We start from the raw sequence: 18,325 nt of genomic DNA, 5'->3' as shown, positions 1-18,325 counted from the left end.
ATATATATATAGTTTCCTATGACCATGAATATCCCTGGTGGCTCAAGCTTCATCCTTTACCCAGCTCCTAACAGTGACATCTTGAAGATGTCAATAAGCTCCCAATAAGCAACTTTTAAACAAACTTTTGGAAAATGCTCTCTTCATAAATTAGGGTTCTCTGTGCCTATGAAATAGAAGCAATCTAATTTATTAATGATCCCTAAGTCACTATAATTAATGCAGACCAGTCTGTTAACTAAACAACTTTCCTGAGGTTTCAGGAAATAGTTCATATGTTTACTAATTATTCTTTACTATTTATAGTAGGTTTTTTGTACAAAAATCTGTCTCCCACAGATGCTTGAAATCTCTCCATTGGTCACTTACTACTTACTACTTTGATAAATAGTATTTACTTCTCTTTTAAAGTATGTAAGGGGACTAGAATTTTGAAATTGGATGAGAGGACACAACAAAAGAAGACGGGAGAATAAATTTGAGCACTCTTGCAGTTTTCGTTTTAAAATGACTTAAGCCATCTTCAACAGCTACCTAATCATCTTCATTACTCTGGAATTACAATTAAACTATTGAAAGCCACACAAAAAGGCCTATGCAAATTAGTCTAAATTAAATAAAATACACTGTTTTTTCATTCTCAGCTGTTGAAGAACAACTTTACATTCAATAGCCATTAGAATAACGTATTATACTGTATGCAAATTTAAAAATTAGCACTATGTTTTTATTTAACAAAGTATTTTCTTCCATACTAGTGCTTATAGCAAGGAAGGGAAGCCACTTCAGCAATAATTAGACAGCTTCAAAATGGAAGTCTGAGCCAAGCTGAAAGACTGGTAGGGAAAACAGAAAGGAAGGAGAAGAGGGGTTTCAAACAGGGACATAAAGTTTCAACAGTAAAAGATATGTTCAATAAATGTTGCAAACCACCATCCAGCACTTGGCCAAAATGCAGAATTCTTAGAAGACAATTATGGGGAAATAAGATTAAGGAGACAAAAGTTACAGAGACAAAGAATAAAAATATTAAGGTAGAAGTACAATGGGGAAAGGTTTAATTTTAAATATATATATATATGCATATTAAACAGCAATATATATATAAAGCTCTTAGCACAGTATCTAGTACATACTAAGACTAAGTAAATATCCACTATTATTGTGGCTTCCTCCTCTTCCTATTTTGGTCTTGGCTTAAGAAACCCTATCTGTTTTCTGTAATTTGCTATATACGATGGATAAATATGGAGTAATGATGAAGAAAGCAAAGATGAGGAGATTGGCAACAAATTTCTCTCTGCTTTAGTCACAGCTTTGAGATAAAACAGGAGAGCCAAAGATTAATGTCATAGATGGTTTTTCATTGTTGTCATAACATTTCAGAGCTCAAACAATCCTAAGATGATGTGATATCTTCTATTTAGGCAGGCTTTTAACAGAGCACTCTCAAACACATTTACTCAAATAATAATAATAATAATAATAGCCACAAGGAAATCAACTAATTTAGTCCTTTTATAAATAAGAGAACCTAACAGAGCTAGACAGATTAAATGACTAATCAGTGGCATTAGTGGTGGTGATGATGACGATGATGATGATCTAATAAACTGCTAAATACTTACTGTGCATTTTCTCATTTAATCCTTACAGTAACCCTAAGAGATAAGTACTATAATTATCTCTTTTTTTAAGTTAAACAAACTAAAGTTTAGGAAGATTAGGAAACTTACCCAAGGTCACTCAGCAAAGAGTGGTAGAACTGGGATTCAAAAAACATGACTGACCCAAAAACCTATCCAGTTACTCACTAAACCATACTTTCCATAGTTAGGATTAGAACTCAATTCTTCCAAATCCATCCTCATCTAATGTTCTTGCCCCCACAGCGTAACTCCCAAATTCAGTGAGGTATATATGTTCAACTAAAAATCTAAATACATATTGCATTTATTTTCTAATATATTAAATTATCTGGTACCCCTACACATCTAATGTTACAAACTACAATTCCATCTCTAACTGCGTATTCAAGTATATATCAAGTATATGTCATAATATATTAAGTATAATAAGTATAATATTCATTTTATAAATATATCTGAGCCATTTAAAAATATTTTTATGAATTACCTAGTTCATCTCTAGAGGAAAAAGTCATTTTGATATATATATTTTTTTTTTTTTTTTTTAAGTAAACTCTACCTCAATTTGGGGCTTGAATTCACAACCCCAAGATTAAGAGTCACCTGCCCTACGAGCTGAGCCAGCTGAGTGCCCCTCTTTGTTAGATTCTTATAGAAGATTTCCCTATCCTAAAATCAGGATTATTTACAAGTAATATAAAGAAGCCAAACTAGCCTCTCTTAAAACTTTCACTTTAGGAAATAATTAAGACAGTACAAGAAATAAGCAATAATGTCCTTGTTACGTATAATCTATCTTAAGGGGATTTCAAAGCACTTTAAATTGTAACAAAGTCTTACAATGTTTCCAGAGAGACTTCTGATTTCCTGTTCCACATGTAAAAAGCATGAAAGTCACTGCCTCAGCTGAATGACTAAAAATATGAACACACTGAAAAATCAGCAATTTTTGGATCCCGAAGACACAGAGCAAAGTGCTGCTGCCCCCAAGAATAGAGAGACAGGTGGATACAGGAATTATAGCTTACCGGAGCAGAGATTCATGAACAGAAACTGTGAGGGAAACCAGTGCAAAGTAGGAGAGCCTGAAGTATAACTGAGGAAGTGCTGGAGGCTCAGTATAGACAAATCTAGAAGTTAAAAACTCCAGGGGTGGCTTTTATAAAAAAAAAAACAAAAGATAATAAATGTTGGTGGGGATGTGGAAAAAAGGGGAACCCTAACATACTGTTGATGGGAATGCAAATTGGTACAACCATTATGGAACACCGTATGGCAGCTCCTCAAAAAATTGAAAATTGAACCACCATATGATCTAGCAATCCCACTCCTGGGTATATATCCAAAGGAAATGAAATCAGTATCTTGAAGGAAAGTCTGTACACCCATGTTCATTGCAGCATTATTTACAACAGCCAAAGTATGGAAACAACCTAAGTGTGTCTATCAATGGATGAATGAATAAAGATGTGAGATATACATACACACACACACACACACACACACACACACACACACACACACTAAAATATTATTCAGCCATGAGAAAGAATGAAATCCTTCCATTTGTGACAACATGGATAGACTCTGAAGGCATTATGCTAAGTGAAATATCTCAGAAAGAAAAAGACAAATACACATAAAGACAAATACAAAGACAATGTATGATCTCACTTATATGTGAAATCTAAAAGAAAATAAGACTTGTAAAAACAGAAGGTAGAATGGTGGTCACCAGGGGCTGGAGGGTGTGGGAGAACTGGGAAGATGTTAAGGGTATATACACTTACAACCAATAGATAAATAAATTCTAGAGAGCTAACACACAACAAAGTGATTATACTCACCACTACTGTATTATAAATTTCAAAGTTGCTAAGAGACAAAATCTTAACTGTTCTCAACACAGAAAAGAAATGATAAATGTATGACCTAAGTGTTACCTAATACTACTGGAGTAATCATATTGCAATACACAAATGTATCAAACTAACATACTGTACACCTTAAACTGACACAATGTCTTATGTCAATTATATCTCAATAATAATGATGAAAAAAAGAATATTATTCCAAGTGCCTGGCTGGCTCAGTCAGTACAGCATATGACTCTTGATCTCAGGGTTGTACATTGGAGCCCACGTTGGGTGAAGAGATTACTTAATAATAATAAAAACAATTATTTTTTTTTTAAAGAATAGCATTCAATTCAATGTAAAAAATTCCCTAGGGACGCCTGGGTGGCTCAGTCAGTTAAGTGTCCAACTTCGGCTCAGGTCATGATTTCCTGGTTCGTGAGTTCAAGCCCTGCATCAGACTCTATGCTGACAGCTCAGAGTCTAGAGCCTGCTTCAGATTCTGTGTCTCCCTCTCTCTCTGCTTGCCTCTCTCTCTCTCTCTCTCAAAAATAAATAAACATTAAAAATAATTTTTTAAAAAATCTCTAGGAGGACACTGTTGTGGGATATCTGCCCCCAACACAGTAATTGTGGGATTCTCCTCCAGGAGTTCAACTAGATTCCCAAAGTAAATATCAAAGAAAATTCTTCTCAAGCTTCCAGGGGAAGGGGAAAGGAACCATTGTTAAATACACAGAGCACCTCTGTTCTTAGGGACTTCCTGCCCTTCTTAGGGACTCCCTGCCTTCAGGGAAAACTAATTAGCCAGAGCCAAACTGACCTAGGAGAGAACAAACTCAACTCCAGCCAGCTCTGGCCATCCTGTCCAAATGCTGAACCTCAGTTGCATACCTGAAATAAATAACATTTGGTCATGGTGTGTAATTGTTTTTATACTTTTTAAAATTCAATGTGCTAATGGTTGAGGATTTCTACATCTATGTTCATGAGAAAAATTGATTTATATTTTCTTTTTTTGTAATGTCTTTGTCTTGTTTTGGTATTAGGGTAATGCTGGCCTCACAGAATGAGTAGGAAATTATTCCTTCTGCTTCTATTCTGAGATAGATTACAGGGAATTCATATAATTTCTTTCTTAAATGTTTGATAGAATTCACCAGTGAACCCATCTGGGCCTGGTGTTTTCTGTTTTGGAGATTACTGGTTATTGACTCAATTCCTTTAATAGATATAGGCCCGTTCAGACTATCTATAATTACTGTAATCCATCATATCAACAGACTAAAAATGAAAAATCATATGATCATATCAACAGATACAGAAAAAGCATTTTAAAAAAATTCAGTGCCAATTTATGATAGGAAAACACTCTGAAAACTAGGAATAGAGGGGTAACTTTCCTACCTTGATAAAGACTATCTTGATAAAAAACCTGCAGCTAACATCATATATAATGGTGGTGAGTAACTGAAAACTTTCCCACTAAAATCAGGTACAAGGCCAGAATTTCCTCTCTTACCACCCCTTTGTACTAGAAATACTTGCTCATGCAATAAGGTAAGAAAAGGAAATAAGTATACAGGTTGGAAAGGAAAAACTTTCCTTGTTTGCAGACAGCATGATTATCTATGTAGAGAATCTGAAAGAATCAACAACAACAACAACAACAACCAAAAAAATCCTCCTGGAACTAATAAGCGATTATAGCAAGGTTGCGAGGATACAAGGTTAATACATGAAAGTAAATTATTTTCTTACATACCAGCAATAAAAAGTGAAATTAAACACACAATATCATTTTTATTAGCACCCCACAAAATGAAATACTTAGGTATAAACCTAACAAAATATGTACAAGATCCATTAGTAAAACTACAAAACTTATGATGAATGAAATCAAAGAACTAAATAAATGGAGATTATGTTCATGGATAGGAAGACTCAATATTGTCAAGATGTCAGTTCTTTCTAACTTGATCTATAGATTTGATGTAATCCCAATCAAAATCCCAGCAAGCTAAAATGTATATGGAGAAGCAAAAGACCCAGAATAGCCAATACAATACTGAAGGACAAAAAAAAAGTTGGAAGACTGATGCTATCTTACTTCAAGACTTACTAGAAAGCTATAGTAATCAAGACAGTGTAGTATTAGCAAAAGAATAGACAAACAGATCAATGTAACAGAACAGTGTGACCAGAAATTGACCTTTATACTTAACTGGTCTTTAACAAAAGAACAAAGGCAATACAATAGAACAAGGCAGTCTCTTCAACAGCTGGTGCTGGAACAACTGGACATAGACATACAAAAAACTAAACTATATACAGATCTCATACCTTTCACAAAAATTAATTTAAACTGGATCATAGACCTAAATGTAAAATGCAAAACTATAAAACTCCTAGAAGATAACATAAGAGAAAACCCAGATTCAGTTGGGTGCGGTGATACCTTTTTAGATATACCACCAAAGACACGATCCATGAAGGAAATAATTAATAACCTGAACTCCATTAAAATTTAAAACTTCTGCTCTGCAAAAGACAGTATCAAGAGAATAAGAAGATAAGCTGAGACTGGGATAAATATTTGCAAAAGACAAATCTGATAAAAGACTGTTGACCAAAATAGACAAGGAATTCCTAAAACTCAACAACTAGAAAACAAACAATCCAATTAAAAAGTAGGCCAAAGACATTAATAGAGATCTCACCACAGACGATATACAGATGAAAAGATGCTCCACATCACATGTTATCAGGAAAATGCAAATTAAAATAACAATGAGATCCCACTACAAATCTACCAGAATGGCCAAAATCCAGAACACTAACAACACCAAATGTTGGTAAGTATGTGGAGCTGCAGGAACTCTCATAAAATCTCAGTAGGAATGTAAAATGGTACAGCCACTTTGGAAGATAATTTAGCAGTTTCTTACAAAACTAAACATACTCTTACCATTAGATCTAACATTCACACTCCTTGGTATTTACTCAGAGGAACTGAAAACTTACATCCACACAAAACCCTGCATGTTGATGTTTATAGCAGCTTTATTCATAATCTTCAAATCTTGGAAGCAACCAAGATACCTTTCTGTGGGAAAATAGATAAATAAACTATGGTACATCCACACAATGGAATATTAATCAGCACTAAAAAGAAGTGATATCAAGCCATGAAAAAAGACTTGGAAGAACTTTAAATTCATATTACTAAGTGAAAGAAGTCAATCTAAGAAGGCTACATACTATATGATTCCAACTATATGACATTCTGGAAAAGGCAAAATTATGAGGATATTAAAAAGTTCAGTGATTGCTTGGGGGAGAGGTAGTGATGAACAGGCAGGGCACAGAGGATTTTTAGGGCAGTGAAAATACCGTTTGATATTATAATGATGGATATATGTCATCACACATTTTTCCATATCTATAGAATGTATGACACCAAGAGTGAACCCTAAGGTAAATTATGGACTTCAGATGATTGTTATGTACCAATGCATATTCATCCTTGGTTTAACAAAAAAAAAAGTACCATTCTGGTGAATGACTTTGATGATGAGGGAGGCTATATATATGTGGGAGCAGACAGTACATGAAAAATCTCTGTAACCCCTCTCAATTTTATAGTAAATCTAAAATTGCTCTAAAAATATAAAGTCATGAAAAAATGATTCCAGGAAATGGACTGGTAAACCAAAGTATAGTAAAAAGAATGGTGATTTTTTTAAATCCTCCATATGAAGTAGTTTCATGCACATAATAAGAAATACATTTGACATTTATTTGGAAAGCTATAATTTACAGAATTCTTTAGAGCTTTACCATAATCCTTAAAGGCAGGCAGAGAAGATTCTATTATCCTCACCTTAAAAATCATGGAAGAACCACGACTCATTAGGGATATTTGTTTCTGCCATAATCACAGTTATGAAGAGGTAGAGTCAGGATTTGAACCTTGGTCTTCTGACTCCTGGATCCTATATACTTTCTACTCTATTTGATCCTTGTTTCTCATATAAAAGAAATGTTCAGTCAATGTTTGGCAAGTGAATGTATGCAATGTATGAATAAATCAGATCTCAGCAAAAAGGCTCTATTTTCCTGCCACGTATTTCAGCATTAACTATGACTTTTAAGTTTTCCCCCCACTGTGTTTCATTTATAAAGAATGAGGCTTTCATAATATGAAAGGAGATAGGGAAAGCTAAAGTTTAGGGTGTATAGTAAGTTGTAGAAGGCTTGGAGAAGTGAATTTTATTTGCTTCAGTTTATGGGTTTGAAAAAAACAATGAACTGTGTTGAAAATTTGACCATATTAGATCAGTTTGGGTGGATTTATCCATAAGAGGGGAAAAAAGACGGATGAATGTTTTACTGCAAAATATTTCTGTTCAAATGAGACCACAGTCTTCAAGCAGGGAAGACTAAAAGCCCTGTGTCACGGCAGGTTTATAATGGTGATCAGTTCAAGTACATGTTGGCTATTATGTTAACTATATCTGGCCAATGGAAATGAAAATTGAAAAAAACTGTAAATAGACAATCCAAATGATTTCCCTGGGTAAATGAATCACACAATTTCTTTCAAAAGCACACACACACAAAAACAATGAGGCATTCCCCTCCACAAGTATAATTATCCTCTAGAAAATTAAATTATTTTTGAACCAATAAACAGAGAGCAAATAGATAAAATCATTAATATTTTTTCTAGATAAAAATTACAAGTTAAAAAACAGATGTATATTCTTAGAAATACATCAGGAAAACGAAATGCTATAACCTTTAACCTTAGTTTATAATACAACTAAAGAACAATAACTATAAATACTAGATACACTTTTGGAATGGATGGAGAGAGTCATTTATACTAAGAGAGAAAAGAATTGCAACTACCAGTCTATCCATGACTTTGCATCTATTATAGTAGAAAATATTATCATATTCTCACAACTGTCAGTCTGCGCTCTCAGATTTCACATTTAGCAATTATCTTGTTTCCAGCTGTCCCCACAATTTCATTCCAAACTTAATATCCACCAGAAAATATTATATTTCAAAATTTCAAGTCATTTGCAAAAGATAAGTGTCAAAAGAGATGGCCTCTGTAAGAAAGGTATAGGTAGCCTCTCAGTGCACTCTGAGAATATACTAGAATCATATTGTAGGCATTTGTTATTTGCCCTCATTCTTTTTCAGAATTATTCCAGTTCTGGTATAGGTCCCAATTATTGTTTGTATAACATCCCTCCTCTACTCCCAGCCATGTGGACTAAATGGGGCCTTCTCACTCCAGTAAACAGCGCCAAAAATGAATACAAGACTTCTGATACCAAGACCAGTGCTTTCTACTATTAGACATTTATTGTTTTGCCTGCCCACTACAATAGTCCCTTCTTATGGCATGGCAATTAATAGCGGGGCTCTGCAATCAAGCTGCCTGGGTTTGGAACTTGGTTCTGTCACTTCATACTATATGACTTGAGTCAGTTCTTTACCTTCTCTAAGCCTCAGTTCCCTCATCTATAAATATTCATTCACATATTCAACAAATATTTACTGAACACCTACTATGTTCCCAGATATTATACGGATGCTGGGATTAGAACAGTGAACAAGTCAGCAAAGTTCAATATAATCATGGAGTTTATGCATGAGTAAATGGGTCAGATGGTAAACAAATAAGTGTAGATTATGATAAGTGCTATAAAAGAGTGTGATGGGATAGTTAAAAAGTAACTATAGATCCATTTTCTATAGGATGTTCAGGATACAGTCTTTCTGAGGAGGTGACACTTAAGCTGAGATACAAAGGATAAGGATGAGCTAGCCACTCAGAAAACCAGAAAAACATTCCAGGAAGAGGGAAGGCCAAAGATAGAAAAGAGCTTGGCATGAAAGGAGACCTATGTAACTGAAACATAGTGAGAAGCAGTATAGCACAAGAAGGAATTGGAGAGTTAAACAGAAGCCACACAATGCTGGGAAGTTTAGATTTCATTCACTGAACTGCTTTATTTAATTGAGCTTTAGGTTTTAAAAATATTCTGGCTATTGTGTAAAGCATGGATACGGAAAAGTTAATTATTTAATATAAATAAATGAATGAAGGCAAGGGGAAGGAGGGAATGAAGCAGGGATGATTCCTGGGTTGTATGGCTTAAGTATTTATGTGTTCATTTATTTATTAAGATTGGAAAGATCAGGAGAATGTCATGGGTCAAGATTTATTACATTTAAGATTCCATCAGAATTCCTCAAAATAGCTGTTCAACATATTAAATGAGAAAATCTATGTAAAAATGCTTATCATAATGCCTCGCCCATAGTAAGCACTAAACAAACACTAATTATTATTATTGTTTTGAAAAATATAGGGAAATTAATCTTCTATTCTACCCATGTGGTTCTGGTAATGACTAACCACTTTATTTTGTGCCCTGGCCCAGCTACAGGAATGGACACTTGGCCCAGATGCAGCCAATCACAGTATTATTCTATTCTCTCAGCCACAGTGATTGGTTCATGATTCCAGCTGCACCAATTAAAATTCTTCCATAGGATTTTCAAAATAGGATCTGGAAGAGAAGTGCCCATTCCCCCTTTAGTAGAGACCTTGTAAGATTCCAGGTTTCTGCTTCTAGGAGAAAAGTCCTCTGCAATTGGAGGTAATAAGGCTGACACCCAAAAAGAAGCAGAGAGGAAAGACAGTCCTAGAGGCATAGATCCCCTATTTCCAATGATTCTAGCATAATGCTGTCCAACAAAAACATAATGTGAGCCACATGTGTAGCTACATTAAAAAGAAGTAAAAATAGGTAAAATTAATTTTTAGATAGGTTATTTAACCCAACATATCCAAAATATTATGTCAACATGTATTCAGTATAGAAAAATGTTAGGAAAACAGAATACATTCTTTTTGTATACCAAATCTTCAAAATCCAATGTGTATTTTACACTTAAAGAAAATATGAACTCAGACCAGCCATATTTCAAGTGCAGGATAGCACTTTAGAGGCTCTATTCCACCTTTGTCCATCTATGAGCCCATGCATGCTCTTTTAGGATTATGCTAATTTAAGTTGGGCTTTTGGTCACTTACCTCTCAGAGTCCTTAGTTTGATTAAAAATATTATTTCATTTATTCCACTTACATCTTGAGACACTAATAATACTTTTTAAATCACACACACAGAGAACACATTATACTCTGTAAACTGATTCAGTAATCCTTAGCACATGGACCATCACCTAACTTACTACTTGAGTGCAACCCTCCACTTCACACACTTACCTACACTTAAGATACATTAGACCTCTGTATTCCAACCTCATGAACATGAGGGACCAGAAGAGAGTTTTTGTAAACACAGAATCAAAGACCTCATGCCTGAAAATTCTGAATAAGTTGATCGATGGTAGAATCTGTGACTCACTTAAAATGTTCTCCTAGTAATTCTAACAATCATTCTGATTCATAACTACTAAGTTGGATCTCTTATTAAAATAAAATAGCCATTTCTGCCCTTATCTTTTATTCTATTGATGCATTTATTTCCTCTGTTGTATTTACAGAAGTGCATACTCCTTTAGGAAAGAAACCATGCTGTGTTCACCTTTGTATACTTAATTTCTAGCCTAGTAATGGGTAGATATTAGGTACACAATAAATATTTGTTGAATCAGAATAAAAACTGAAAGTGGACTTTTAATATAACAACTATATTAACCAATATGGCATCCAGAATAGTTCATAGAAGTAGTGGGAGGTAAAAAGAGGATGCAGAGGCTAGGTAATGGCCTAGCTCCCCTTATTTCTGTTCTCCCTAATTTCAATTAACACACTGCTAGTTGGAATTAGAAAAAATAATAACTGTTGGAAGTGCTGTGACTACAGTCATAGGGAAAGGGAAACAGAGGATCCAAAGCGGGTTGCATGCTGACAGCCGAGAGCCCAATGCAGGACTCAAACTCACCAGCCATGAGATCATGACCTGCGCCAAAGTCAAAGGCTTAACAGATAACAGACCGACCCACCCAGGCACCCCAAGAAAGGAATTCTAAAGTGTGTGGGCAACAGGGAAGAGGACATATACCATTCATGAATGGCTTTCTTGGATCCTAGCCTACATCTTCCTTCCTTCCTTCCCTCCACAAATGTAAGAGCTAGCAACATTCTAAGGGGTTCAATAAAGTGTTCGCACAGTGCCTTGTACATAGAAGATACACAACACAGATTAGTACTGTATTCGTTTTCTAGGGCTGCCATAACAAAGTATCACAGACTAGGTGACTTACACAACAGAATTACTTTTCTCACAATTCTAGAAGATAGAAGTCTGAGATCAAGGTTTTGGCAGGTTTGTTATCTTCCAAGGCCTAACTCCTTGCTTGCAAATGGCTGTCTTTGTCCCATGTCTTTACATGGTCTTCCCTCTGTTCATGTGCATGTCCTAATCTCCTATTCTTATTAAGGACACCAGTCCACTAATATTAGATCAGGGCCCATCCTAATGGTTTAATTTTAATGTGATATCTCTTTAAAGACCCTATCTCCAAATATAGTCACATTCTGAGGCACTAGGGAGAGGGGTTAGGACTTCAACATATGAATTTGGGGAGTACACACTTTAACCCATAGCAAGTAATCATCTAGGTATCCACCTTCTGATAGATGGTAAAACCCAGGAATAGATGAATCTTGAAAGGTAATATACAGTTATTTGCTCCCAGAATACATTAAACATGAAAGATCCAAACCAATCGTTTCAGATTACAACGTATGTTAAAAATTGTGGGTGTTCTGGCCACACTCAGAAATTCTTAGTAGTCTAGGCATCTGTACTTTTTATCAAGCATCTTAGGGATTCTGGCATACACCCAAGTTTGAGGACCATTGACTGAAACTTGGAATGAACAGTTCCAAAAAGTTGTTTACTGCCTGAGATGGACCACATCTAGTCTCATCCTTGATGGGCATGTCAACCCAGATAGCCAGAAATGAGGGAGAACCAAGACTGGCAAAGAAGAGGGAAGGAACTCAAGTGAATAATCTAGTTATGTGTACATTATGTTCTCTTCATTAAACTTTTCGGTTACTCAAAATTCAATCTAATACCACATACTCTCTTTGTGATTTTTGTCTAAACGAAACCTCTCCAGAGAAGTAATGAACAATAAGCAGAAACTGGTGCTTCAGATATTTTTCAGGAGAGGGCTGGCTAGAATCACAAATGATGATAATTTGCTTCATATCTAAATATAACTCATTGGCTACTGGATGGAAATTTTTTCCAACAGATTCAAATAATTGGGCTGTATTCATCCCATCTTCTTTCCCTTTACTTCAAACTACATCTGGGACAGGCTGGCATACATTTTCATAACTCTCTAGGCTTATAGTTTTTTAATAATATCTGTAAAATTGTTTCTTTACATTGTTAAATAATACTGGATTCACAGTAAAACTCAATGAAACAATCTGATACAATTGCTTTAGAAATAATACATTTTAGAGGCACCTGGGTGGCTCAGTCAGTTAAGCATCCGACTCTTGATTTTGGCTCAGGTCATGATCTCACAGTTTGTGGGATCAAGCCCTGCATGAGGCTCTGCACTGACAGTGCCTAGTCTGCTTGGGATTCTCTCCCTCTCTCTCTGCTCCTCCACCCTCTCTCTCAAAACGAATAAACCTAAAAAAAATAAGTAAGGGGGTGCCTGGGTGGCTCAGTCGGTTGAGCATCCGACTTCGGCTCAGGTCATGATCTCACGGTCTGTGAGTTCAAGCCCTGCGTCGGGCTCTGTGCTGGCAGCTCAGAGCCTGGAGCCTGTTTCAGATTCTGTGTCTCCCTCTCTCTCTGACCCTCCCCCACTCATGCTCTGTCTCTCTCTCTCTCTCTCTGTGTGTGTCAAAAATAAATAAACATAAAAATTTTTTTTAAAAAAAATTTTTTTTAACATTTATTTATTTTTGGGACAGAGAGAGACAGAGCATGAACGGGGGAGGGGCAGAGAGAGAGGGAGACACAGAATCGGAAACAGGCTCCAGGCTCCGAGCCATCAGCCCAGAGCCCGACGCGGGGCTCGAACTCACGGACCACGAGATCGTGACCTGGCTGAAGTCGGATGCTTAACCGACTGCGCCACCCAGGCGCCCCTAAAATTTTTTTTTAAATAAGTAAAAGTTATACATTTTATTTTTGGACTTTCTCCTTCATGCACTTCACTGTTCTGTTGTCTCTGTCTTCCATCCAACAAATATTTATCGTAAGCCACAAACTGTCAAAAGTGTAAATATAACAATGAATAAAACATAGGCTCTGCCCTTCAGGAAAGTAAATGTATAAACAATAACCATAAGAGCATATGCTGTATTATAATAAAGATATCCATGAGGTGCACAGGGAAGGAGGCTAATATTGCTAAAAGGCAGAGCTTACAAATACAGACTGAGGGGTATAATCAAGTATGCAGGCAAAGATATAGCATAAGAACAGGCACAAAAGCAAGAAAATGCAAGCCATGTTTACAGAACAAAAAATATTATAATAATGCTATAACAAAAGGTTTACAGGGATGGCAATTATGGTGGGCCTTCTATGCTACGCTAAATAATGAGCATTTGAACATGTCACTGAAAGTTTTTTTTTAAGCACCATCAGTTCAGTGTTTAATTTCCTCTGGGCTTAAACTTCTCCTAGGCTTACTGCTGTTCCCACCTCCCCAGGCTGCTATTCCCCTCTCCAAAGCCCTTGTGGTAAATAGCACAGGCTGCTTCCCCAGCTTCATGCTGCCTGTACAACAGCAATCAGAAGTACTTAAAGTTCTCTACATCTGCCATGCTTATTCTTAGTGGCTGCTAATGGCAAAAGCATGGATTGAGGAACATCTGAAGGTGTGGTAAGACCAGTGACAGCAGTCATAGACAGAATTTTCAACAATTACAAAATCACGCAATACTGGACCATTTATGTTATCTAAATTTTGTCATTTACTCTTCCAGTTGCTTCACTGAAAATCAGTGTAACATGTTCTTTGTAAGTAACACTTGGTATATCCTCCTAACCATCAGCAGGGAAGGACACTTTTCTCTTCCCAGGATAAGCTGAATGGAAAGTGATAGCATTTAAAATGGTGTACTTTGAGCAAGTAATCTTAAAACCTGTGTGTAACCACAAAAGATCCCAAATAGCCAAAGCAATCTTAAAAAAGAACAAAACTGGGGTTATCACAATCCCAGATTTCATTATATACTACAAACTGTAGTCATTAAAACTGTATAGTTCTGGCACAAAAACAGACACAGGGCACCTGGGTAGCTCATTCAGTTGAGCATGAGACTCTTGATTTCAGCTTAGATCATGATCCTACCATCACGGGATCGAGCCCCACACTTGAACAGGGAGCCTGCTTAAGATTCTCTCTCTCTCTCTCTCTCTCTCTTTCTCTCCCTCCCTCCCTCCCCCTCCCCAAATCATGCATGTGTGCTCTCTATCTCTCTCTAAAAATAAATAAATAAATAAAACCAAAACAGACACAAAGATCAACGGGACAGAAGAGAGAGCTCAGAAAAAGACCCATAATTGTATGGCCAAATAATCTTTGACAAAGGAGGCAATGGGAAAAAAGACAATCTCTTCAACAAATGATGTTGGGAAAACTGGCCACCTACATACAAAAGAATGAAACTGGACCAATTTCTTACACTTTACACAAAAATAAACTCAAAATGGACTAAAGACCTAAATGTGAGACCTGAAGCCATAAAAATCCTGGAAGAGAACACAGGCAGTAATTTCTCTGACATCAGCCATAGCAACATCCTTCCAGATATGTCTCCTGAAGCAAGGGAAACAAAAGCAAAAATAAACCATCTGCGGGGGCACCTGAGTGGCTCAGTCGGTTAAGCATCTGCCTTTGGCTCAGGTCATGATCTCATGGCTCAATCCCAGCATAGGGCTCTGTGCTGACAGCTTAGAACCTAGAGCTTGCTTCGGATTCTCTCTCTCCCTATGCCCCTCCCTCCCCCCAAATAAATAAATAAACTTTTTTAAAAAATGAGAAGACATGAACAGACATTTCTCCAAAGAAGACATCCAGATAGCCAACAGACACATGAAAAGATACTCAATATCACTCATCATCAGGGAAATGCAAACCAAAACCACAATGAGATATCACCTCACACCTGTCAGAATGTCTAAAATCAACAACACAAGAAACAATAAGTGTTGGCAAGGATACAGAGAAAAAGAAATCCTCGTGCACTGTTGGTGGGAATGCAAACTGGTGTAGCCACTGTTGAGAACAGTATGGGGGTTCCTCGAAAAATTAAAAATGGAATTACCATGTGGTCCAGTAGTTCCACTACAAAGAATACAAAAGATATATGCACTCCTATGTTTACTGCAGCATTATTTACAATAGTAAAATTATGGAAGCAACTCAAGTGTCCCCTGATGCATGAATGAATAAAGAAGATGTGGTACACACACACACACACACACACACACACACACACACACAGAGGTATACTACTCAGCCATAAAAAGAGAATGAAATCTTGCCATTTGCAACTACATGGATGGATATAGAGGGGGTGAAGTCAGTCATAATAAAGACAAATATGGCTTGATTTCACTCATATGTGGAATTTAAGAAATAAAACAAATGAACAAAGATGAAAGGAGACAAATTAAAAAACAGACTCCAATTATAAAGAACAAAGTGATGGTTACCAAAGGGAAAGTGGGTAGGGGGATGGGTGAAATAGGTGAAGGGGATTGGGACTACATTTATCATGATGAGCCCTGAGTAGTGGATGGAACTGCTGAATCACTGTATTGTACACCTGAAACTAGTATAACACTGTATATTCACTATACTGTAATTAAAAATTATTAAAAAATAAAAATCATAAGAAAGAGAAAATACATTTACAGCACTTTAAAATAGGTGCATAAGTGGACCCACACAGTTCAAACCTGTGTTATTCAAGGGTCAACCGTATATTAATATGTTACAGATGATACTATTACTATAAAGAACACCATTTGTTAAGATGTAAAAAAAAAAGAGGGGCGCCTGGGTGGCTCAGTCGGTTAAGCATCCAACTTCAGCTCAGGTCATGATCTCATGGTTTGTGGGTTCGAGCCCCGAGTCTGGCTCTGTGCTGATAGATAGCTCAGAGCCTGGAGCCTACTTCAGATTCTGTGTTTCCCTCTCTCTCTGCCCTTCCCGTGCTCATTCACACTCTCTCTCTCTCTCTCAAAAATAAGTAAACATCAAAAAAATATTTTTTTAAAAAAGATGTAAAAAAAAGAGTACACATATCATGATGAACACTGAGTATTGTATAGAATTGCTCAATCATTATATTGTATAGCTGATTCTAATATAAAACTATATGTTAACTATACTGGAATTAAAATTTAAAAATTAAATAAATCAGTAAAAATTAAGATTAAGAAAAATTTTTAATGGTTATCTTTAAATAATATATCTTTAAATAATAAATAAATAAAATGGGTTTGCTGTTTTCCTGTCTTGTTTTGACTCTCTTCTTTTATATCTGACTTTAGTTTTAACAAGGTGGCAGGTGAAACATTCTCTTTTGTTTTTGATGCCACCTGGCAATCATTTTTCTTTTCTCTATAGAAATTCTTTAAAAAAAAAATACTGACAACATGACTATTCTGATATAAACCTTGTTTAGTTAACATGGTATTAGCCTTGAAACTCACTCAAAAGAGTAACAAGTAAAGTAATATACAAAATCACAAAATTTTAGAGCTAAAATTACTTAAGAGGCCATGCAGTAGTGTGTTTAAATAAAGTTATAGTTCTTAGGGTGCCTAGGTGGCTCAACTGGTTATGTGTCTGACTCTTGATTTCAACTCAGGTCATGATCCCAGAGTCATGGGATCAAGCCCCATATTGGGCTCCATGCTAAATGTAGAGACTGCTTAAGAGTCTCTCACTCTGCCTCTCCCCCCCCTGTACATTTTCTCTCTTTCTCAAAAAATAAAAAAATAAATAAAATCTTAAAAAATGAAAATTTAAAAAAAATTTTTAAAGCTACAGTTCTTTTAAAGTTCAAGTTAACAAGGGCCTGCTGGTACTGATTATCTTAATATCCTAGGTAGGAATATAGCAAACAGGAGTAGGATTATAACCCTGAGAGCTGACAGTAGTTTAAGCGTCTGACTTCAGCTCAGGTCATAATCTCACAGTTCATGAGTTCGAGCCCCGCTTCAGGCTCTGTGCTGACAGTTCAAAGTCTGGAGCCTGCTTTAGATTCTGTGTCTCCCTCTCTCTGCTCCTCCCGCACTCACGCTCTCTTTCTCTCTCTGTCTCATAAATAAACATTAAAAAATTACATTTTTATAACCCTGAGAGCTGAAACCAGAATATCACTATTACACTTCCCAGACCATTTTCAAAGGGACATATTTGTGAAGGTATAGAAGTGAAAGTGCTGTCATTCAATATAAAACTAATAAGCTCCTGAGAATTTTATTTTATTTATCTACTTGGTTAAGAAACACAATCTGTGCTAATGCTCAAAAAAATGGAGTAACCACTATCAAATTAATTAAGTTAAGCCTCAATAAATTTTCCAATTTTTCAAGGTGTTAAGGAGCCAATGTTAAGCTCTTCCCCACTGCAGGAATTTCCTAAAGCATCCCTAATGCACAATCATACAGTCTCTGGTGAACTACTCCCTTTACCTCTCCTTTTTCTTTCTTACCATGTCTTAACTCCCTCTCTTTTCCTCTTTTCTCCTGCCTCTATGGTTCT

At 36.1% G+C, this 18,325-nt stretch overlaps 1 pseudogene; it reads left to right on the top strand.

Moving 5' to 3' along the window:
* Positions 1–18,325, top strand: part of LOC121040045 (proteasome subunit beta type-5-like) — a 45,628-nt pseudogene that overhangs the window by 1,131 nt on the left and 26,172 nt on the right.

The sequence above is a fragment of the Herpailurus yagouaroundi genome, unplaced genomic scaffold (assembly GCF_014898765.1).
Source record: "Herpailurus yagouaroundi ecotype Mexico unplaced genomic scaffold, PumYag 182, whole genome shotgun sequence".
Lineage (NCBI taxonomy): Eukaryota > Metazoa > Chordata > Mammalia > Carnivora > Felidae > Herpailurus > Herpailurus yagouaroundi.
This window is presented reverse-complemented; position numbering and strand designations above follow the sequence as displayed.